General features: G+C 39.8%; 1 protein-coding gene across 34 annotated transcripts in view; it reads left to right on the top strand.

The window, feature by feature from the left end:
• The first annotated feature begins 1462 nt into the window (after positions 1 to 1462).
• The window catches only part of EPB41L2 (erythrocyte membrane protein band 4.1 like 2), a 111244-nt gene continuing 87378 nt past the window's right edge, over positions 1463 to 25328 (top strand). For 32 of the 34 annotated variants that reach the window (XM_085575173.1, XM_085575164.1, XM_085575170.1 and 29 more), the window contains exons 1-2: positions 1463 to 1512; positions 5178 to 5256. The gene's annotated coding sequence lies outside the window, so the exon portion shown is untranslated. The remainder of the gene's footprint in view (positions 1513 to 5177; positions 5257 to 25328) is intronic. The other 2 variants (XM_085575175.1, XM_085575148.1) reach the window with 1 other exon arrangement.

Raw genomic sequence — 25328 nt, 5'->3', positions numbered from 1 at the left:
GGTGAATTGCCTGTTAACTTAATTTTCACTAGCAGACTACCCTAAATGAAACCCCAGCATCTTACGATTGGCATTGTGAAAACACATGCCTCAACCTCGTCACAAAAAAATCAGATTAAAGCTATGTTACATGACATCACACAGAGATTTTTGAGAAAGCAAACTTGGTATCTTACAATTTTTTCAAAATTCTGTAAGGAACAGTCAGCAACCTCAGTCATGATCATGTTCCCTGACTTCTAATTTTCCTAGAAATTACACAGGGATTACATATAAAATGACTCATTTTACTACACAGCTGTGCTCCATAGTAGAAAAATCTATTCTATGCACTGTAAAAAAGGCATGACCTGGTACACATGAAGGTTAGGCAAGAACTCTGTGGTTAACTTTAGGTTATAATGCAGGAAAGGGGTGAACTTGTACAGGCAACATATATGACGTGCTGGATTTTGCAAAATCAGTGTGACTGCACACAATGTAAATAATTTTCTGTTTCCATAGCACTCCCAGGGCCTGCAGCCTGTGCAGCACAGCAGTTGCCATGAGTTTTTCATATCCAGGCTTTTTAGCAGTCAGAATCCACAGACACATCCAAACACCATTAGAAAATGCAGGTTGTAAGGAGGCCTCTCACTTAACCTCCAGCTCAACACCAAGGCCAGCTGCGTGGTCAGTCCAGGTTGCTCAGGACTGTATCTGCTTGGGAGTGGAAATCCCTGTGGAACCCACTCCCACGGCCCAGCTGTCCGCAGCATGAGTAACTTTTTCCTTACGCCCTGCTCGATGCTCTCATTTCACCTCACTCCCGGTGTCCCTCAGGAGGACAGGGAAGCCCCTGGCCCCTGTTCTCGGCCAGGTCCCCACGCGTGCTGATCCTATCCCAGTCCGACCCTGCCCTTCCCGCACGGGAGGGTCGCTGCGGCCCCGCTCCCGGGCGATCCCGCGGGGCTCCCGGACGTGTCCGTCCCGACCGCGCGGGGCCGGCTGGCGGCGGCACCTGCCGGGGGCTGCGGAGAGCCGGGGGGGTCAGCGCCTCCCCTCCGCGCCCGCGGTGCCGCAGGAGCTCATTCCGCTCGGAGGCACCGCGGGACAGCGGCAGCGTGCCGCCCTGCCCGGACTCGCCCGGGGCCATGGCTCGCCGGCGGCGCTGCCGGACAGTGTCTCTCCGGTGCGAGGCCGGCGCTGCGGCGACGCCCCCGAACCCGTCCCGGCCCCGGGCTAGAGGCGCAGCCCCGACGGGCAGCGGCCGCTGGAAACGGCCCAGGAAGGGCGGGCGGGGGCGCTGCGCTCCCGCGGAGATTGACGGCTGCGCCAGCCAATGGCGGCGCGGGTAGCGCAGGGGCGGGGCCAGGGCGGCCCGGCCGGGAAGGGACGGGGCGGGGCGCGGGGGCGGGCGGGGCGCGGATTGGCCGGGGGGCGGGGCCGGCGGGGTTTTCTCCCGGGCTGGGCTGACGGCCGCGGCCGGGAACTTCGGGAGCGTGCGGGCGCCGGTGGCCGTGCGAGCGGCAGGTACTGGTGGGAACGGTCCCGAGCGAGCGCGGCTTACGCCGGCAATGGGGAGCGGGGGATGGCGGGGCGGAGGGGGTCGGGCAGCCACAGCGCTGCGCTGGGGGCCGCTTTGTCGCGTATCCGTCGCCGTTTTCACTGGTCCGCTCCGCTTGTTGTGGGATGCGGAGGCTGCGGGCGGGGCCGGCCCGGCCGATCGGGTAGAGCGGCCCCCTCCCTCCCTTCTTCCTTCCCTTCTTCTGTGCCGGCCCCGAGTGGCGGCGGGGCTGGCGGGTGGGGGCTGTCAGCGCGGCGGCCGGCAGGGGGCGGCAGCGGCCCCCAGGACGCGCGTCCGGGGGTGGCGGGGGCGAGCGGCCCCGAGCCGCAGCCCGTCCGCCCCGGGCGGGCAGCGGGGCGGCTGGCGGGGCCGGCTCCTCCCTCCCTTTTCCCGCAGCCTTGGGCGCTGGTCCCGGCGAGCCGAGCCGTGCAGGGCCGCGCCTCGCCGCTCGGTTCCAAGCCTCCCTCGCGGGGCTGCCGGCGCGGGCAGTGCCGCGCCCGCCGCCTCCGGCCGCGGCTCGGCGCACCCGGCCGGCGCTGCGCGGGTCCCGCGGTCCCTGCCGTGCCCGCAGCTGCCGCGCTCCCGGCTCGCCCGCCTCTCATCTGGGGCCACAAGGAGGGGGTGCTTTTCCCGACAAAATCTGTCCCGCTGGCTGTTGGTGCCTTTCCCGCACCCGTCGCGTGAATGCTGCGGGAAGAGAAGCGGTTGGTTTCCTAATTCCCGTCCTCTCGGAGCACCACTCCTCTCCTCCTGATAGCTTCATCTGTTTGCATCTTGGGCTGTGCCTTTCTTTCGTCTGGAAGTTAGCAACTGCAGAAAAATTAGCTAAATAGGCCCCCGCACTGAGGCTGTTTGCCAAGAATCGGGTAGGGAGTGAAATCGGGGAAGACTTCACATCCCTAATTTCCCTTCCCTTACGGATTAGGGTAAAAATAAGTGTAGAATCCTCTTACATGGTTTGTATCTACTGTTTTAAAATAAGGCTTCCTTTCAAGATGTGACGACTCAACCTCTGAGCATTATGCACTGAGATCTTTAAAAAAAGTTTTTTATTTATAAATTTAGGTCCAAAGTTCTTTTCCTATTATTGTTCTTTGTAAGGCTTTGATTACAATATTCTGAAGTCTGAATACACTCAAAACAGCTGTTAACAGTGTGGTAAAATTTTTTTAGTGTGCAGCGTTCTTCCCCAGGCAAAGATCCCACTGAGTTGAACTTAATCCCTTTTGATGTTAATAGTGCTGTCCACACATGTGTGTGGCTAGAAGGATTGTTGATTGACGTGAAGGGAGTTCTTTTGAAGGTTTGTCAGTGTAATGATTATGATTTCCACCTTCCAAAAAAAAAAAAAAATCACTGCCAGAGAACAAGTAATAGCCAGCTAAAGTAAACTTAAGGTGCTTTGATACCAGTAATAACTAGCAAGCAGTTGATTTGCTGTGTTTTTTACTTCTTGTAGAGCTCTCCAAGACTTTATTTAAATGACATATTCTATATTTGCTTTAAATTACATATATTAATTTTCTTAGCTTTATGGCCTTCTTTTCTGTCTGCTGTCATGGGTACTTCCAGAGTGTTAGCGAAATGCAACAAGTACGGCTCTACAGAATTTAGCCTTCAGCAAATTCTCATTAACTTGTGTGTGTCCAGTCCTGCAGAGGTTGAAGTGAGGAAATGCTTCTTTGCGAGACTGTCTAAAAGAAAAGCTATGTCCTTTAGCGTCATGCGTTGAAGAGCAGAAAAACGGAGTCCCTAAGTTACAGCGCCAACCAGTTACAGAACAGAAGCGGTTTGGTGGCACCCTGGGTTACGCAGCAGCAGCCCTGGAAGGGTATTCAGCAGAAGCGCTCTGCTTCAGCTGCTGCTCTCCTCCCTTACAAGTTTCCATTTCTGCTGGCCATGCTGCTTTCTGTCTGCTCTTGACCTCTTGGTGGGAAGTTGAGCTGCCTTCTTTTGACAAAACTGAAACATTCTGCTGAGTTTCATTACCTTTGGGCTTAGCAAATTACTTTCCCTTCAGTGTTTTCTGAGGGTATTGATCTCAAAAATTTCTGCCAACAGTTTGTGCCTGTGGTAGATGAGCTTGCAGTGTAAAAATATAATTTAAATGGTCTAGACAAGACTTCCATAAATATTCATATTCTCTTTGCGCATTTGTTGATAGTGGAGAAGAGGGGGAGTTCAAACTTCTTATAACATCCAGGGTTGTGTGAAATAAACTTCCAGGCTTCATTCATGTGGAAATAGACCTTTTGTTCCACTTCTACTTGGATAATTTTCCAGTAACTGCAGTCAATTAATACATTTTTTTTAGATTCAAGGGCCAACACAGGTAGCATTCTGAAGCTAGTTTGTCTTCCTGAATTTCTAATGGGGATTCAGTGTCAGCACTGAGGAGCTCTCATTTAGAGAAGGTAACCTGAAGAATAACTGTATTACTTCTAGTAGCCAGTATGATTGGAATCAGTTTGTGAGTGTGGATCTAGGCAGAATATTCCTTTTTCATGGGACCAGCTCCCACATTGTGCTTTAAAGATGAAGAATGTGGATCATAGGTGGAGAATAGAAAAGTGTTCTGGGAAGTACGGACATGTAGAGGAGGTATTTTGGGTTGTGATAAATAATTTGGACATACATTCTATTTAAGATGATGTTCAAAAAAATCAAACTAGGTTTATAAGCAATGTTTAAAATATATAACAAGGTAAAAAATTATGTAGTTGGTGGTTGTGGGGTTCCTTTTTGAACTGGCATTTCCTTTTGGCCTTAATCTGGGAAGTATGTTTTAATACAAAAGATTGATCTATTTTAGGATTAAAAAGAAAGAGAACAAAATAAAATGATGATAGGTATACTTGTTACATGGATGAGAGCTATGAAAGTATTCACTGGCAGAGAAAAAGGATCTAAATTGTTTATGTTTTTAATAGTTGTGCCTGTAATGTGTAGCTCTACTCTAATTTTTGAAAGATGAAGTTTTCTGCATTTTAGCTTACTGTGTGTAAGTTTCAGTAGGTTAAAAGTCATTTTACTAAAGATTGTAGGTTGTAATATATTTGCCACTAGATATTTCTAAAGCAAGATTGAATACTTTCCTGAGGAAGATGTACTAAGTCGAACTGTGGTTTCATTCTGGAGTTGGCCTTAAATAGGTGGAAGTGAGGAGAGGGAAGGTAGGCTGTCTTCCTCACTGCAAGCAAAATTAACCCAAGAAAAGCAGTGTTGGAAAACTCTTCATTGTGTACTCGCACAATGGGTGGACACAGGAAGGAGGATGGGAGCAAGAAAAGGGGATGTGGAAGCATCCGATTGTTGTAATCTTGGCTATACAAGAAGTCAAACTGCATTGTAAGGGGTTATTTCTGGCCTTCTATTTTGAAAGCAGACTACTTTAAAGTTTAAAGGGTGTTAGCTTTTAAAATAAACTGCCACACTTCTATTTTGTTAAGAGACGAAAATCAAAGTGCAAGTTAAATGATTTGGTGCAGGGTTTCTTTCTCTTTGTCAGGGTGTTAACATTTTTCAAAATGTTTATTATTTTATCACTGTTCAATTTCACTTATCTGGTTTTCTAATTTATTTGATGGGTTAATTTTTTGCTGTTAGGTGACTCTTAATTATTCCCTTACAGGAAAGCAAGATACTGTGCTGTTATCCCATTGTCATAGTTGATTTCACTCTACAAATCAAGATTCCTACTGAAGTGAAAGGTAATTTGTGGTTTATTTTTTTAGATCAGAAGGTTCATTGTATGAATTTACTGAATAGGCAGCCTTTTGTGTTCTGTTTTAGGTTCCCATTTACTTTAGCTATTGATGTGATAAATTTACATGGCCCGAGTTGTCAGTTTTGTGATAGTATATAGAAAAGAACATCTAGATGATACAGTAAATGTTTTGACTTCTACTTAAGAACTCTGTGGTGTGCACTCTTCCGTGAAGGTAATTTTGCTGGTAAAAATTTCTTCCATAGACTTCACCTTGTCTTTGAGAACTTTGTAAAGATTTACAGACTAAGTGAAGGCCATATCAACAGAATATTGGTAAATTACTATTGGTAATCCAAAAATAGCTGTTTTGTTTGGCTAGTGAAATAAGGAAGGTATGTTCCATGTATCCTATGAGATTATGGACTTGCAGGTAGTGCAGGTGGGACAACTCAGCAAGAATGCAGGTTTAATTATTTTAATAGACTTGGGGTAGAAGGTTTTTTCAACTTGCTGTAGTGTCTGATGTCTTAGAGGCACTACACAAACATTGCATTACAACTCTGGGTTGGTGTTGTAAAAGAGAATGTCGGATGCCAACCCTTTGCTGTGCACATCACAGCTGCCTTTGATGGCATAATGTTTTCATGACTGCACTAAAGTATGGGATGCTTTTGAGGCCTGACTTCAGTGAAGCTGTCCTCTTGTGTGAAAACTGATGTCTCTGCAGATTCTCAGAAGCAGGTAGTAGTAGTTTGCTCGTGTTTCTTATATTGAATTTTTTTTTTTCTCAAGGAGATAAGGTACTACTACTGTTCATCTCTGGAGTGTTTTTATTAATAGTAGTATGGCTCATCAGAGAGTTCTTGTAAGGAATTGCAGGAAGAGCCTCTCTTTTAAAACTGGTGACTTGTCAGTGTCTAGGGGGTTAACTGGGTGTTTTACTTGATATTATATCTACCATAGGACACATGTCTTTCTGTATCCTGGTTTCTCTTCCCTGTATTCTTTCTGAAGGGTGTGATAAAGCCTGTCTTTTAGCTTACCTTGCTATTACTAAGTCACGCAGCCTATGTGCTCTGTAAGATCATTTTTAGAAGATCTTGCCATTGAGTAGTAAAATAGGGTTAGCTAAGGACAGTTTGAAGAGAACTGTGGATTGCCATGGTCCTCCAGGCTTGAATCTTCCCTTTTACTTCTGACATTGTCTATGTGGTTTTCTGTTTGCTAAGCAGTAGCTCTGGAAAACTGTTTAATAGGAAAAGACACTCAGTAACCAGAAAATAAAAATAGACTCAAAAAAAACCCCCAAAAAACACCACAACAGAAAACCAAAACAACCCCACAGACTCTCTGAAAGATCAGTTTCATCTTAAATTGCTTGCACTGATGACAAAGCAGAGTTTAACCAAATATTTATTGTTGAAGTTACTCTCTAACTAGTAGTGTTGTACAGCTAAATGTAACACCAGATTTTACTGTAATTTGCTGCTATCCCCTTACTGTGGGTAGAGAAGTATAGACTATAACTGTGGTATTCTTTATAGTGGCCTGGATAAGAATTTGACTACAACATTTTAAGAACACAGAATGTTATTAAGAGTATGGAAAGCTTCAGTATGTATTTAAAATGCATGATGTGATGTGCTGTCTTACCACAATGGAAAATTAGAACAGCTTTTTCTAATTTGAAATACTCAATTATCCTGTATATGGGACTTAAAATATATATTCTTAATTCAAGCTTTTGAATTCATACTGGGCAGATCCTTGAATTCATACTGATTCAGCATGTATCCTCCTACTTCTGAAAATCAAACAAAAATTAAAATTTGGTGATAAAAATGTGCTTGGGTTTCACATTTGTTGAAACACTTTTATTGCTTCCAGTTACTCACAAAAGCAGGGATTCATCAATTAAAATATCTCAGAATATACTTAGTATGTCCTACAAACTTCTTTGAACATTTCAGTTTTGGATCTGAAACTTTCGATTTCCAAACAGTGTTTTGTACTTTGTAGACATTATTTGTAAACAATCTTATTTGCTGTTTCCTCAGCTGAAAGAAGTTGTTTTATCCCATTTGGCTTCTCCTTTTGAAGTTGTACTTAAAAGCTCTGTTTAAATAATACTTTAACTGCTGCTGTTTCATCATCAAGCAATTAAAGAAGTATGCCCCGTATATCATTGATCTTCTCTTCAAGGACTGAATCCTTTTTTCTTGTATGGCTTTTTTGAGACTTTTCCTGGTAGAGTATTTCATTATTTGACCACAAGTCTGAAATAAACCTAGTGGCTGGGAGGGAAGGAGGTGGAGGGAGGGTGGACAGAGTAGGGAACCTACAACCAGAACCCAAGAATGCTGTAGCATTAATTTTCAAGTCCATGTGTTGTCTTATGGCTGCCTTGTCCCCTCTGTAGAAAACACTTATCAAAGATTATAATATATTGTGGTTAGAGGCAGTTGCTTGAAACAAGGCTGGGATTGCTACATATCAGTGTTACTGCTCCTTCTTTACAAGCCCCAGTTGTAAGTGATTTTAGTATTAAACCTGTTTTGGACCTCTAATTATCTCATTAGTTAACTTAAACTATTGGGTATTTGGCCCCACTTTCCCAGTGTGCTTTCTTGACTCTATGTGTGCTTAAGAATATATTGCAGAGAGCAATTAATGCTTAATGAAACTTGTGCTCTCACAGATTTTTTTTTTTTTTTGTTCCCACCCCTCCCTGCTACCCTTGTATTTGCTTATACTGAGACCATTGTATTTCCAAGCATGTTGAATATTTTTTTATTCTGAAGTGTAAAACATGTTTCTGAAGGCTGATATTTCATAGTCTCCAGACTTTTTACTATTTTCAATTAGTAAGGTGAAACATGTAGCATATGAAAACATTATAGGTTTTTGTCACTTCTGGATTTAGTCCTAGTGTTCAGAAAGTAAGGATGCTATTTAAGTGCCATGGCATAAATGCAGAATAATGACTTGGTGTTGAGGCTGAATATTTGAGGGTTTTTTGGGGAAAAGTTTACACTATCACCAGCACATTGTTCTTGTACTGTAGAAGAAATTAAACTATGTAAAAGTGAAGTTAGGAATACTGCAACCCTGTGTTGTAGGTGAGAAAATTCTTGGACGAAAGGCGCCTTTTCCATAGAAGTGCTCTGTAAAATGAACTCTGTTGCGAGAGTTCTATGTTTAAAAACTTAATCCAAAACAAAAATGAAATTGTGGTACAGAACACAATAAGAAATGAGTGTTCCAACTTTGGCCACATCACCATGCCACTCCCCCCATCTTGTTTTAAAAAACGACACCTATAACATTGCTGCCCCATTCATGTTCCCTCATATGCTCATTGGTTTTAGCAAATTTAGTAAAAGGTACATGATTCTACATTCTGCTTTCATCCTTAGACCATTACAAGTTCAGGAATCCAAACAGAATATTTGCAGTCTTAACTAGACACCAGGTATTAAATGTGAGACAGTTACCACTGAAGGAGGAGTTTTTACAATTTTAGCCCTGATATGAAAGGATGACTAGAAGCTGCTTTAGTTCTTGTCTCTTGTGTATTCTGGACTTCTGTTCCTTTTGTTTCAAAAAAGTATAATGAAGCTCTATAGAGACACCCACACATTAACTGCAGCATACTTTGCCTGAGCTGATTTGTTTGAAACATCTAAGAAATCTAAGTCTATATCATGAGGAATCATGAGATTTGATATACTGGACTAAGAATTAAGAATTTCATTTATTGCTTGCAATTGGATTTTTAAAGGCTGGTGTGAGAAAGGTAAAATATGTTCCCAGTATATTGGGAGCAAGTTTGCTTCAACCATTTTCTTGCCTTGGTAAAAGTGCAGCTTTTTTGCATTTTTCAGATATTTTGCTCAATTTCCCTGATTTTTGATTAAAAAAATTCTTAAATTGTATTCCAAGGCAACACCTAGTATGAAACTCGTTGGCTTACCATAAAATTACTCAGTGGTGGTACATCATGTCTTGGATAAAGGGTGAGACGTGCTGTACATAGCATGTTAACACTTTGGAATGGGACCAGATGAAAACAGCTTTTATTGGGTGAACTGTTTAGTCACTGTCATGAGCCCTGATTTTCTGTCTTGAAATAACTTTTCTCCATAAACTGTTGAATGATGTGGGAAGATTAAATTGCCTGGTGTAGTCACTTGCAATAAAAGAGGCAAAAAAGCTAGTATGTTGTCCACATGTTAAGCCTATCGAAGTCAAAATCAACCTGCTTCATTCTTTTACTGCTGAATGACCTTTGCTTGTTTGTAAAGGATACTCAATTAGGAAGAAGTCTGTGGATCCTTCCTGTTCAGAAGCTCACAAGGGTCTTTTTATTTTACTCATATTTAAAACAAGTCAGATTTTCTTTAATGATTTTGGTTAAATGTTTTAAGACTTGAACTAGTTAAGCTACAGAGATTTTTCTGCAAGTGTTATTTTTAAAATTCTGAGTGGGTTTTCATGTTATATTATTCCCAAGGTTAACAACAGTACATGACTCTTGCTAGAAGGTTCAGTATGTAAGCAGTTAAACTAACAGCTTAAGACACAACAAATTATTTTATGTTCTGTGACTATTTTTAGATCTTTGGTTATGTCAAGAAGGTGAAAGCATAAGTACTTATTTTGAGAAAAATGTGGTTTTCCACTGCTAGTTAATTTTGGGTGTTAGATGATTTTTAAAATTTACCTGAAACAAAGCATTAGACAGGCATGTAAAAAAAAAAAAAGTAACTCGGGCAATATGTTTTTATGTGTGCCCTGGTAAACTGATCATGAAGGTAGCAACTCAAATTGAAAGAAAATAAAGTTAATATTATCAGAGATCTTATTTAATATAACTTTATTAATTGGTTAATTAAAATTAATTAAAAGTGGTTTCTGTAGCTTGTCAAATCTTGCTTGTTCTTTCATTGTACTCCTGATTTTCAGTAAAAAATGGAAGAAAGATGATCCCTGTGTTTTTGAGAAACAAAGTTGGTTTGTGTGGGTGTTTTTTATGGGTATAGAATTTTTGATTTCTTTAAGAGCAGCTTCTGCTGACTGATATCAGGTTATGCCTCCTACCAGTTTGTTGTAACCAGTCCCTTATCGCCTTTTATTGGCACTATATGTGATTATGGGCAGACTGTGATGTGGCTATGAGGCATTCTAAAGAAGGTCTAGGAAGGAAATTCCTCAGTTTTGTGTTCCCATTGGAAAACTCCAAACCATGTGCTGCTGCTCACTTACTTCCCCCCCCCCCCCCCCCTTTTCCCCTTTGTTGGATAGAGAGGCAAATTGGAAGCACAAAAGGTAGAGATTGTGGGTTGAGATAAGAACAATTTACTGGAAATAGCAATGAAATAAGAAAAGGAACAGTAAGAGCAAGAATATTAATAACGGTGTATGAGGGAGGTGAACGAGTCACATCTGAGTGCTCACCAGGCAGGGCCTGGTGAATACCTGACTGTACTACCATGCTACAGGATGCAGAAGGGATTCCTTCCCCTGTCCCCAGAGAATGATGTGAGGTGATATCGAATAGTCTTTGTCTCCTGGTGAGGCCTCCTCTTGGCTACTGTAAAACTTAACCCTGTTCTTGCTTGAACCAGAACATTATCCTCTCCTTAGTTGATACTATTTATGTCATGCACAAATCCTATATATGTACATATATATATACACACACACAAGAACAGATATAATTTCAGCAGTCAATGGCTGTCTCTCCAAGGTGTCCATTGAGTTAATTTGGTCCATGACTTTGGGATCTCTACAATCTAGATGTCTTCCAGGGCAGGAGGGCTGGTGTGCTGCTGGGTGGTTGTGAGCTGCATCAGGAGCCTCATGTATCTGGAGCAGACCATATTCATTGCCCATGGTAGTTATGGCAGTGTATAGAGTGGCAGTGCCATTCAGCAGCCTGTGTTATGAAAGTCAACATTACAGACTGTTCTCGCCCAAAAATCAAATCCCTTTGAGGTACACATTGTGTTTCCCCATCCCTCTGCATTACTCAGCAACTTCTCAAATGAAAACAGTCACACAGACAGGTTGCCTTTGCTATAGGCAATCCAAACTGATATTCCCCAAATGCACCACGGAGACTTCATCCCCTTCTATGGTAGGTGGGGGTTTTGGTTGGGCAGGACCTGCTTGATTGCTGGAGCCTCTGGAGTTAACTAAACCAGGCAGCCTTTGCTGAGTGTGGATTCCAGTGTTCGAAGGCCCCATCACCCACTGCTTTCAATGTGGTGTCTAACATCCATTGTTCTGTTCAATTTTCCCAGAGGCTGGCACATGATTGGGAATAGGGTGCACCCACTCAGTTCTGTGCTCTCTGGCCCAGGTGTCTGTCAGGCTAGTTTTGAAATGAGTCCTGTTGTCCGGGTCAGTTCTCTGTGGTGCTGTGTTGCCAAGGACAAGGCCGAAGATGGTGTTCGGGGAAGTAGCATCAGGCACAGAGTGTGTATCCAGCCATCCAGGGGTTGTTTCCACCACTGTAAGCATGTAGCACTTGCCTTAGTGGGTTTTTAGCAGTGTGATGTAGTTGACATGCAGGGCCTCTCCATATTTCTCTTTCAGCCATAGTCCACCACACCACAGAAGCCTTACCTGCTTGGTTGCAGCCCATATTTCACCATTATGGATTACTTGGGACATAGTGGTTAAGTCTACCCCTCAGTCACAAGCCCATATGTGTGTTGTATTGCTTCCCTGATGATGTGAGGCATGATGGACCCACTGAGCTAGAAATTACTCACCTTTTTGTTGCCAGTCCATATCCACCTGAGACTCTTTAATCTTGGCAGCTTGATCTACCTGTCTATTGTTGTAGTGTTCTTTGGTAGCCCAGCTCTGGGTACATGTGCATCTATGTGACATACTTTTATGGCCAACTTCTTCACCTAGGCAGTGATACCTTGGCAAGTTTCAGCAGCCCAGATGGGTTTCCCTCTGTGCTGCCACTTGACCTTTTTCCATCATTTGCTGCCATACATGAGTCAGTGTGGAGGTAGAACATTGGCCATTTCTCTTTCTGCAGTATCTAAAGCCTGCTGGATTGCTTTCAGCTCTGTTCTCTGGCTTGATCCACCTTGTTGCTCAATAGCTTCTACAGTTTGTTGTGTAGGATTTCATGTGGCAGCTTTCTGTTTTCAATGTGTGTCAGGAACTGACAATAAAGAGAGTGTGTTGCTTTTCATTTTCTGATGGTTGATTATATGATAGGGCTTCTTCAGCATGTGGTACCTTCTCCTTTGATGATGATAGTCTGAAATTTTTGTATTTGTGCCAGTTCTTGCTGACTTCCAAGATCCCTGGGTGATTGGGGATTCTTATTTCATCTTACTGTGTGATCAACACAGCTTGCCTACTTTATGTTGTGTCAGTGATATGATGTGTGACTGGGACTTTCCCTTTGAACATTCAACCCAGTGTTGGCAGCTGGGGTGCCAGAAGAAGCTGAGCTTCAGTGCCAGTCACTTCTGAGACAGCTCAAACTCTTCCATAAACTGTTGGTATCTCAGTTGGAGAGTAACAGGCCTGGGATCCTTGGCATCTCTGACTTCAGAAATCATGGCCTTATCCTGGGTGCTTTTTTGCCAGACACTTCAGGAAGGACCTTTCTCCCTGGCTGCAATGTAAAGCACATTTTTCACATCTTGTCCTTTCCTGGCTGACCCAAGGGCTACTGCATGAACAATCTCTTGTTTAATTTGTTCAAAAAGCTTGTTGTTGTTCAGGACTCCACTTGAAATCATTCTTTTTCTGGGTCACTTAATTGATAGGATTTACAATCTGTAATCTGGAATATGCATGTTCCAAAAATCCACAGTGCCTAGGAAAGCTTGTGTTTCCTTCTTGCTGCTTGGTGAGGATATAGCTACTATTTTGTTGATCACATCCACTGGAATCGGACAATGTCCATCTTGCTGTTTTACTCTTAAAAACTACTTTCTCAGATGGTTCAGGTATAATATTATATAGGTAAAGTATTAGTTCAAGTACCTAACTGGTACTTGAAAAGCTGTGTGGAAATTCTCTTACTGAGATTTTTGGGTGTTGCAGAGGCTTAAGTAGCTCTCTTTCATGACAGAACAGTTAACTTGGTTTTAATCCAGAAACAAAGTTGGAAAGTTTTGCAGTGTATATGTCTTTAATAAAACTAAAGAGAAACAATCATAGAATAGCAAATTTGTCATATGTCAAATCAATGCTTCATGAATTTTAAATATTAGAACAGCAAGATTCTGCTGTAATGGAAATTCTACCTTACCATTTTCCTAATTGTTTGCTTTTACTAGGGTATTAGCACTTTTATAAAAATGAACTGCCATTTGATTTTTTTACAAGCCTAAAGTTACAGTTATTTTCATTTTTTCAGTAACATAAAGTAAAATTACAGAATTTTTAAAACATGTGTTTGCAGAGCATTATTAGCCTGATATAGTATGTAAATTATGATAGCACAGAGGGAAGATGTAACACTGTGTAGGAGTGAATTGGAATTGGGGATACTTGGGATGTTTCTGACTATGATTCATTGTTTCTTTGTCTGGTTTGGAGAGCTTTGAGTGTGGCTTTTGTACCTTTGATCATGTCTATCTTATATGTGCAAACATTTGAACAGCAAATTTGGTCACTAGCTAGATAGTATTGAAGAAGAAAGAATTAATAATTTTGAGCTAATTGAAGTAGTCATATCAGTGGGCAGGTCTGTGTCCATGGATCATGCTTTTGAACTATTTGCTCCTATTGTGGAACCTTTAAAAAGAAAAATGCACTTAGGAGGCTGAGTATCTCTAGTCTGTATGGAGGTTGTGTTAAGCAACAAGTTGGGTTTTCATTTTCATCAGTAGATGTACTGTTGCATGGTTTTTTCCCTCTCTCCTCCAGTTTATAATCTAAAGGTGTGGTTCACTGTATTTTCTCCACTTCACCCTTTCAGCTCCAAACAAGCCTTTTGTAATCTCTTCTCCCCACTTGATTTTCTTCTGTTCTTTTTTGGTTTCCCCTTGAATTAAAGTAAACACTTGTTGTTTACAAAGTTCTGTGCTGCTAAAGAATTGAAGATGGCTTTTGCTCTGCTAGTTATCGCTAAAGAAACATTTGTAGTGAGTTAAGAGTGGTCTGATGGTTACATGCTGTGAAGTTATGCAAAGCTTTTGGTCTTTGATGCGAGTAGTAAAATGTTACTTGATCCACAGCTGTATTTCTAAAATACAGCGCTATTTTAGCATGGAAGGCTTCTTGTTGCTTTATGTGAAAGTGATCACATTCAGGGCTTTAGCTGGAATTGAAGCAGTCACCTCAGAATACATTTTGAATACATATTGATGTAATGAGATAATCTAATACAGGCCTTACATCAAGATGGTTGTAACATCTTATGTAGAATAAAGCTAAGCCTAATATACTCTCATATTCAGTCAGTCCTTCTGACCTGTTCTTCTGAAAAGAGCTGTTGCTCCTTTTACCCCCCTAGACTAAAGGAGTTGCCTGGCTGGCTATTAAGGTGTATCTTCCTTTGCATGAAAAATCTGTCAGTTTTCTGACCTGTCTTTGTACTTGAAAAGCACTGCCATAGGCTGTGCTTACTTATCAATAGTATACATCAGTTCACATGACAGAGCTGTCTTTGCTGATATCCTGAAGGTTGGTAATTCTGCAAAGGGCTTGAATAGCCTGCAAGGATTTTACCAATAATTCAGTGCTTTTCAGCCAATGGAGTACTACTGTATTCAGTTTTCAAGTTTTTTTCTCTGATTAGTTTGTAGTTATTGTTTGGAATTATTTTTGTGCTTTGTTGTATTGCTGCTCTTCTTCAAAATAACGCTTGCAAATTTTAGCATGGAAGTTTTGAAGAACTGAACAGAAAGATCAAACTCTTCAAACTCTTAGCTTGCTGTTACACAGGGAGAAGTGATAACAAGGGAAAAGTCACTGCATGTAGACTGCATAGTTACAGAGATCCTGGGCTTTGACTTCTACTAACTTTCCATTTCTGATTGCTAAAGAGGGCTTAACTTTTGGGCTGAGAACTACAAGAAAAGGAGGAATCTAAAGCAGCCTTTTTTTTCCTTTGGGTCACCTGGTTTTTTTCTGCAGCCTTTTGTACTCTGGTAGGATAAACTGTTCTTATTTTGCCTAATGGGTTAATGCCTGTAGTCCTTTTCTCTCACAGCTGGTGTGAGAGAAAAAGGCTTTGTGGCTGTTTTTCGAGCTTCATAGTACAAGTGGTGATACTTAAAGGTCTGACTCGGAGCTAGTTGCTGAAGAGCATAAAGAAGAGAAAGTGAGGAGTAATCAAACTTACAGTCTGAATAGAAGCAGCATTGCTGCAGGTTTGTGCTTGCAAGGCATTTGAGGCAGCATAGCAATGTGTGATCAGTGAAATATTGGTTTGTTTCCTGTAAATGGATTTTATTTCCTTTAATATCAGGATGTTTTGACTTAAACATTTAATTTTGTCTATAAAGCTATAATATTTCTAAAACATCTTCAGTGATTGTTGTTGGTGTTGACTTAATACTCCTGTTTTTCTTATACAGTATTTAATTAAAGGAATTAATCTCTTCTGATTATGATACCATCATTGCCTACAACAATACTGTATTTTTAAACTGATCTCTCAGTTAAATCAGTTCTTGCATCAAAATGGTTAGTGATTTTATAGAATCATTACTAGTGGTTCATACAAGGGAGGATGCTGAAATAAAGCAGTAAATAGGCATCTGGAAAATAACTTTTTGAGAGGAATTTAGTGTGATGAAAATTATGATTCTTTCATCCTCAAAATGTAGAGATGGGTATATTAAGAGATTTCTGAATGTTATATCATTATTTTCTTTTTGGTGGTCTTATGACTGTATTACCTATGTTTGCTCTGTAGTTTATATAAGCTCAGGACACCAGAGTGTTGTTAAGTGTGAGATGTCTCCTGACCTTTCAGAAGAGTTTGGGATGCCATTGAGAGTTCTAAATCAGATCTGGCAAATTCTTGTACTAAGATGTCAAAGACTCTTGACATTTTTCTCTTCCCCACAGAGTCTGAAAAATATCGTAACTTGATTTATATTTTTATTTTCTACCAAGTTAAGAGAATTAAGCAGCTTAAGTTCTACAAAGCCTGAAAGTGAACTTGTCTGATGTATTTTGTGTTAGATACTTCTAACATAGCCTACTGAACTTGGTATGTTCTTCAAAAGAATATATATGGAATTTGGCATAGTCAGTTCCCTGGGTGACACCAAAATGCTTTATATACTGTTTATATCTGAAGGTATTTCTGGCTAAGCCATAATTGCATTTTGAAACTGTCTGTTAGTGTGCAGATTGGAAGTAGACAGACTATCCAGCTGTGAGTAAAGGTTATATTTTGATTTAGGACATGATACTTCTGTTTCCATGCACAACTGATGTGTTTGCTTGCTCAGTAAACTGCCACAAATTCTCTGTGACAGAGGACTACAGAAATGATGTCATGAGTTATTTGTAATCTGAGGAGTTGTTGCTGCCAAAATTTCAGGGTGACTCTCTGAAGTTTTGTGTTAGGGTATATTCATAACCAGTGTAAGCAGACTCAGTTTGAATACTTGCAAAACCAGCATGACTATTTGACCAAAATGGTCAAACTAGCAATTTGGGAGACAGAGTTGGGTTTTTTCAATCTACATCATCTTTGCATTATTAGTTCATGCACCTGCAGCAGGCATAGCTTTCCAGCTCTATCTCTCTTTTTATGTTCAGCTAACTATTGACATGTTTGAGTTTCAGATTCTTTGGGTTTAAAGCACAAATTAGTTTGTTTTCTGAACATGTAATGGTGGTGGATAGGGAGGAGGTGGAAGAAACCCAAAATGCAAACTTGGAAGTCCTCAAAGATGAATGAACTGGATTTAGCCATCCCATCTAATATCCACTGAAATTGTCTTACATTGCTGGATTTTCTTCTGCGAACTTATTTCAAAAGACTTTTAATAACAATAATACAGTAGTGAAAACAAGAGACAAGCAGTAGAATTTTTAGGTAATAATAATTTTTTCATGTATTTGAAATATTGTTCTACTCATGTTCTTTCTCATTTCTCCTCTTTTCATGCTCTTATGCTCCACTATACAATATTCAGTAATAGTTAGAAGTAGTAATATGGGAATAATGGCTTTAAATTGGAAGAGGATAGGCGTAGCTTAGATGTTAGGAAGAAGTTCTTTACTGTGGGTATGATGAGGCACTGGAACTGGTGGCTGTTGCCCAAGGATGTTGGGCATGCCCATCCCCAGAAGTGTTCAAGGCCAGGTTGGATGTGGCACAGGGTAACTTGGTCTGGTGGGAGGTATCTCTGCCCATGGCAGAGGTTTGAAACTTGCTTTTATGTCCCTTCCAACCCAAATAATTCTGTGAATACTGGAATACTAGCCTTTCAAAGCTAGTGATAACAAACATGTTGTTGAGCTGCTTGTAATACTCCTCAGCATTCATTTCAGGTTTACCTGAAAGCATCAGATCTTTCAATATTTAAAACTGAGTTGCAGTGGAAGAACTTATAAGGCATGGTCTTCCATGACTTTTTCAGGCTCTCCTTCATAACAAAATATAGTTTTTTTCCCCTGTCACTTATAAATATTTGTTCTGTCAGTACCTCTTTTTTTCATTTTCTTATATTTTTCCCTGACTATACTTGATGCCAAACCATCCAAATTATCACTAGATAAGTATTTATTTTGTGTGGTGGTAGGTGCTGACAGTAAAGCTAGTAAGGCAAATAAAATAGGTTTACTTATGGATTTATACTAGACACTCTTCACTAATTGGGATTTCTTTCTTACCAAACTGGCTTTGCATGTCCTATATAAATTAAGTATTAAGCTAAATTTGGTTAAAATTGACCATTGATCTTAAACATTACTAAAGGAGAATAACAAACAGGTGAACAGGCAGTTTGATTGCATAGATCTTCTTTCTATTGGAAACCAGGCCAACAACTGTAATGTTTCAAACAGCATTCTTGTTAAGAGTTCAAAATAATCTTTTCCAATCTGTTCTTAACACATGTGGTGATGATTGATATTTCTTGTTCTCAGTTTGATTAGATTAATAGCAGGCTTTCTGAAATCTTTAGCCCTTTTGTCTGCTTTTTACTTCTAAAAATGCTTAATACTTCTGGTAAAAGTGAGTGTTTGTAGACTGCCTTTTGCTGTCAGATGAAGTTTTGCTGCTATATAAGCTCTGTTGTTCATTGGGTCATAACATGATTTGAGTTGGAAAAGACCTTTCAGATTATTAAATCCAACTGTTAGGTTAAAACTGCCAAATCCACCACTAAACCATGTCCCCAAGCACTACATCTCCAAGTCTTTTAAATACTTCCAGAGATGGTGACAACCATGTCCTTAGGCAGCCTGTTTCAGCGCTGGCCATCCTTTCAGTGAAGAGATTATCCCTTCTATCCAATGTAAACCTACCCTGATGCAGCCTGGGCCTGTATTGCTCCTGTCTTATTAGTTGTTATTTGGGAGGCAGATACTCATCTTGCTTGCAACCTCTGTTCCAAACACTACGTCAACTGTTTTCCTATATCCTCTCTAAGTTTTTATGTTCACACTGCTGAATATAATTTAGCAACTGAAGTTTCTGACAGCTTGTTATGAATGAAAGGTTTTATTTTCACCTTTCTTGCAAATAGGAAAAGATGTTAACTAGCAGAAGAATGTTTTAAGTAGGGAAAATACAGTTGTGATTATTACCTTAGTAACACTTAAGTAATTTGCTGGGTATCTTTCAGTACTTGGAACTCAACTCTGTTAGATCTAAATGACAACTGTTTCTTCTTTGAAATCCTTATTATGAAAGTAAGAGTTTTCTTAAGTGTTTTAATGCAGTTATCAGTATCTCCTTCACATTGTTTTTGCAACAGATCTGTTGAATGTGTTGTTAGCTACCTTTAGTTTTTCTTTAATGAAGAGTCTTTTGAAATTCTAGCCTTGGTTTGTGTAGTATTTTACAAGTATCACTCATAGTAGTATACTAAATAAATTACTGAACATTGCCATGCTACAGTAATGAAGTAAGCCTGAGAGTTTCAGCCCTGTACTGTTGTTATTACTTGGTTCCCAGATCCACAAATTTACTTTCCTACTACTTTGGCCTTTTTAAGCAAAAGAAGCTATCCCTCAACTTATATATATCCAGATTTCTAATTAGACTTTGACTGGAAATTTTGTAGCCAACTTCCCTACTCCTCATTTTAAGCAAGGCATGCTATGATTCAAGTGTAAAACACCCTAATCAGGTGTTCCCTTGCTGTTTCCACCCAGGAGAGAAGCTACTAGTACAGCACACTGTGGAGTGAGCCCAGCACCAACTGGGACCATGTCCACCAACAAATCCAGCCCTCCAACATGTTTTGAAGTGTTTCATGAGTAAGACGAGGCAGAGACTCTCTTAGATTCTAAAACTTGTCCTGGTGATTGTCATCTGAGTTGCTAAGAAAATACAGAATATGCTTGATCAAATGAACCTGAGTATTTCAGTCAGAGAATTAACTGAGCTTCTTTTAAATGTGAAAGGCATGCTGTTTCTTTTTTTCTGGCCTTAAGCATGTGGGAAAGAAGATCATTTCTAAGCAAAGGGGAAAGGAAATTGTCTCATATTTATTAAATCCTTTTCCTATCAGGAAGTATGCATTAGGATTATATGCTTGGCAAGCAAGAGTACATATTTTGGCACATTTTTCTCTTTGTAACTCTTAACAGCCTGCCAGCATTGCAGGCAACACTAGCAACAGTCTGTGTCCCAGACAGTTTTGATTATAAATCCCAGTCTCTGCAGCGGGGCTGAAAGGTCTATGGCAGTGGGTACTGTTTGGCCTCCTTGGCTCCTTTTCCTTCCCAAGTGCACTGGGGAAAGAGAGGGTAAGGGATAGATGGAGAAGGCAAGATTGTGGTCATGCTTCTGGTAAGTCCCTCTGCATCCTAGTTTAATAACCCCTGAATAAATATCCTGTGTAGGGTTGAGGAGAATCCAGGCTTGTTGTGATGGAGCCGATGGTCTGCAATCTAATTGTATCTGAAAGATCTCCAATAAACTATTGTTTGAGTGCACCAACCCCCAGAATTACAAATAGCATTGCCCACACAGGCATTCCAGAAATTGTGGACAGTCTTTTCTTGGTTATCAAATGAAAAGTTAAAGGGTAAATATCTATTAAAGTTTTGTTAGGACCAAACATAATGTTGTGAACTTTAATCTTCTGTCAGTGCTCAGACCTGTATTACTGATTGTGCCATTTGAGGTAGCAGCGGCTTCCCCATTTACACAAGAATGAGGAAAAAATAGTTGAGCATTGTTATGTTTGCTGTGAACATTTTCTGTGAGAGTGATGACCATGCTGCTGAAATAAATTTGCGTTGTTTAAATAAATAAAACTGAATTGTGAAGGGTGGTAAATGAAGAAGAGTAGATGTCCTTGTTTAGGAAATATTCTGAGGAAAAGGCTGGATGTGCAACTATCCTTTGATTTTCAAGAAGAATTTAGTACCTTTAGTGCTTGTTTCTTTCAGATACTCAAAGTGATTACATAAACATGCTTAATAAAGTAGCCAAAGTGTTATGTTAATGCAGTTCGAGTGTTATGTCAACTTCTTGTTCTTCTAAGTCATTTGAATAGAATACAGTTCTGAAATTTTATGGGAATATTCCATCTATAAATCCATTTTACCATCATTCTATGGAATGAATAGACAGAGTAGCAAATAATGGAATTTCATATGTCTTTCCAACTTATGCCTTCAAGCAACTTTTATTGCATTTAAAACTTGTTTTAAATGTGTAAAGCTTACATATTAAAATCTAGGGTATTCCCTTTAATATTGAAATTAATGTTTTTAATGAATGGGAGAGAAATGTAGAAGGAATATTTTGACTAATTTTTGGATTGTAAACTCCTTTTATGCAGCAGTTAAGTTACATATTCGGGTTTTGGTTAGGACGGAAATATTTTTTTTAAAGCCAGCCAGTTTCTTCTAACACTAAAGAGATCTAAAGTTAGTATCTTAAAAAATGGAAGCTTATCTACTGACATTCTTTTTAACCTCATGTAAGCTATGTATTGAGGTCTGTTTTTATGGCATGTAAATTTCCTGTCTACCTATTTAGTTTTGTGAAATGCCTGACAAAAATTGTTGGTGCTCCTAGCCTAGTTTTATTATATTTCTTGGTCTGTGTTTTGATCTCAGATGTAGCTTTTTAAGTCTGGAACAAGGAAAGCTGAAGTTAAAAAGAGTGAAAACTTTGGTTACTGTGCACATAGAAGCTACTCTTTGTAATGCAAAGGAATTGGTTTAACAAAACAAATTATTACTTTTACCTCAAGGGCAAACTGAAGTGCTGCCAATAAAAGGACTCTTGAAATAACTGCAGTTTTCCACACTTTCCCTGTATCTGCCTCATGTGAAGTGTTTTGTATCTTTTTATAATCAAGGTATTGAAGGAGACTTTGTCATGAAGATAAAGGAGGGTTGTTTTTTTTTTAATTTATTATGGAATCTGAAATTGAGTTCATAACATTGGAAACATGTCAAAGCTGTTTCCTGAAGATACTTTACAAGACTAGATTTCTCTGTACAGAGATTCAAGAAGTGGATTCCCAAAGGCAGTACCACAACTTGTCAAGATTGGCCTTTACCTCTAGGTATCTGTCTTGAGTCAAAGATCCTGAATCTCATTTCTAAGGATGTGGTATTTCACAAGAGATTGTAAGCATAGGCAGGGAAAGAAAATGACGTAATTTGTTACTATTTGCCTTAATTGTATCATATAGATAATTCAATGAGTTGGTGTTTATTAGGAGAAAAGTGTTATTGTGATTTCCCAGACTAAGTCTCTACTATGTGTATAGCATGAAAACAAACAGAAAGGTTTGATTGATTACTTCTTATAATTCTTTTGGCAGCTGCTCTCCATTTAGGAAGCTTTTGCCACTGTACCCAGTTCTGTATTCTGTCTTTTCCTTACCACATTAACAGACTGTTGCTTCAACTTTCTTCACACAGCCTACAGAAATACTGTCTCTTGTTTATTTCCATTTGCTGTTTAGGTGGCTTCTCCTTAAACAACATACCTGAAATAGTTCATTTTAGATATCAGCTGGGGAGTCACATATTAAACCAAAATTGTAATGAGCAGTTGTAGCCTTACTAGATGGTATGTAGTAGAAGAAGAAGGAACAGCCTTCTTCCAGGTAGGGAACTGCTGTTCATTCAGTTAGTTGAAAATTAGCTTGGTTAGGAATGGACACACTCTATGTGCACTGCAATGAAAAATTTAATGGAAGAGCACGGTAGAGCAATTTTTGGCGGAGGGGCACCAAATGGGGCTAGATTTAACCAGATGGATACCATAATTTAAAAAATGGTGCTATCCTATCTACCAATTCAACCATGCACTTGTTTGGTATTCCTGAATGAAGGTAACCATACTTACCACTATAATAATATACAAAAATAACTCTTTGAAGTTATTACTGAAAATACTTTATGCCTATGATATAATTCTGGCTAAGCTGCAAAGCTCTTAATGACTGACAGATTCTAGAGAATAGTGGAGTATGGTTTTTAAACTTCTAAACTTAAAGAATGAGCCTATGGCTAAGAAGTACTGTCAAGTTGTAGATATTGCAGATATCAAGAAGAGTGTTGAAGGAAAATGCAGATGTTATTACAATGGTTTTAAAAATATATATGTATGCTCCGAGTCTCTGTAAAATGCAGGTAGCTGATGGCAGCAGTTCAGGTAAGTATAGCTGTAAGCAGAGGGACAGCTGTAAAAGCATGAAGAATTTATAGTATAGCTTTGTAGAGTAATTGCAAGCTTAATACAGAAGAATGTCTCCTGAGGCACTTCAGGAGTTCAAGTAAAATAATTCACAGTGAATTTAGCAGTAGCTGGAAACAAACTAACTTCTTGTTTCAATAGTAGTATCAGCCTGCTTTCCTTCTGTATCCACCCTCACTCCCCTAAATAATGAAGTTTAACTGAAATGCTTAGTTTAAACCCCTGTGAGGGCTCATTGGAATGATTATACAGAAGTTTGCTGAACAGCTGGAGTTTTATAACCAAAATTAATGTTGAGGGCAAAGTCAGAGTTTTAATGTTTTTGGAAGGAGGAGGTATAAACAAAATTTGCCTTTGTTATATGCTTTGCTTAACAGTTTTTGTCACTGAATTATCTGTAGGTGGGGCTGATAAGGGCAGCAAAACTTCAGTCTAAAACCAAAGGATAAGATTCTCTGGGTGGAGGCTCTGTTTTGTCTGCTTTGGCACAAAAGCTACATGAACGGCTGAGAGTGCTAATGCTGAGGGTGTTCTGCAGCCCACTCCTCTGCCTCTGCGTCCTGCCCTGTCCTCTCCTGCCATTTATGATGGTGAGGGAGGGTAAGGCAACTGCGTGTTGTTGCAATAGCTCTCTGTTGCAAAAGGCAGAGGTAAGCTAGAGCAAAGCTTAATCCCTGTACTATCCTTAGCTCTGTTTCTGTTCTGGTTGAAGGTGGTCAGGTTTCTGGGAAGCTGTCAAAGGTTGGTAATTTGGGCAGAGAGAAGTCAGGAGCACAGTAACAGCAGTGAGGGTGGGGTTGTCACTAAACTATGGAAGAAAGGATGGAAGTTGGAGCTGGTACTGTGGCTGCAGCAAAAATGAATTTAACTGGTAAAAGAGTTTTCTCAGTACTGCTGGAAAGCCTTTAATTTGTGCTGCCTTGTCCCCAGACTTTCAGATGAATGGTGTTACTCAGTCATGTGGCTGGTGCCTCTTAACAGAATAGACAAAGAATAAATATCAGCTTAAAAGCATCCTTGTGATTTGTTTTTGAAAATGTATTCATAATAAGTGATATCACACAGCTCCTCTGATAGCTTTTCTTAAAATAAGCTTCCTTTTAATTCTTTGGCTTATCAGCCAAAGATGTTAGAAATAGGATAAAGGGTTGAAGGAACCTCGAAAAGCTTTAGTGTTCCAATAATGTGTACAAAACTTAAAGCTAAGGTAATTTGAGAAATGTAGTGCTTGACCTATGATACTGCTCTAGTTTGCTGTTAGAATTGGAGGAACTAGACAAACCAGTAAATCCACTGTGTAGAAAACTCTATTCTGGAAAAAACCTTCAAGAAGTCCTTTATAAATCAAATATGTTACCAACCATGAAAGTCTTCAGTTTCTCAAAATAAGGTCAATGCAGCGTAACCAGTCTTATACTGGAATATAGATGGTTATGTCATGGCTATAGAAAACTTTTTACTACTAAAGATTTAACTTCTCGGATTTGCCTCTTTCTAATATTTCTGGAGATATGAAATGTTCACCTTTTAGACTGTTTTCTACTTATTTTATAGTACAACCATTTAAAGATAATTTATCATTAATATTTATTGTACTTGACATGTTACTTGGATGCCAGTCTTGGAGTTGCCCTGACAATGACTTCTGAGATGATCAAATGTATCTCCTATATCTTCTAATGTATGTAGTGCCATAGAAGGATATTTCTCAGTTTCTGCGATACACTATGCTTCAAACTGGAACGGATTAATATTTATATTATAATATTATAATAGTATAATATTTATATGAATATTTATATTCCAAATGCCACAGGTTAGAGATATTGACTGAAGTCATTCATTGCAAAGTAGGGTGCTGTATGTACCTGGATGAAACAAGTTTTCCTTGAAAATTTTATTTCTGTGGAATAACTCATTGTTGTGTGTAGTCAGATACAAATCATTGTATTATGTCAGTCTATGCAAATTTTATAAAGGAGATAAGGAGAATCTCTCTTGAGTACAGATTTAGTCACTTTTTTTTTTTTCCTTATAGCAAGTATTCCTTTAATTATCTTGAAATTTTCAGAAATAGCCGTGATTTTAAATGGACGTTGAAATGCACCTGGTTTAAGTCAGTAGGAAACTAAATTGTTCATAGTTGTTTAGTGCCATCCTAAAGCAGCACTGCTGTTAAAGTGTCAGTAAACTTCATTGCCCCATGATTTCATACCAAGATT

The sequence above is a fragment of the Lonchura striata genome, chromosome 3 (genome assembly GCF_050655825.1).
Source record: "Lonchura striata isolate lonStrDom1 chromosome 3, ASM5065582v1, whole genome shotgun sequence".
NCBI classification, from domain to species: Eukaryota; Metazoa; Chordata; class Aves; order Passeriformes; family Estrildidae; genus Lonchura; species Lonchura striata.
This window is presented reverse-complemented; position numbering and strand designations above follow the sequence as displayed.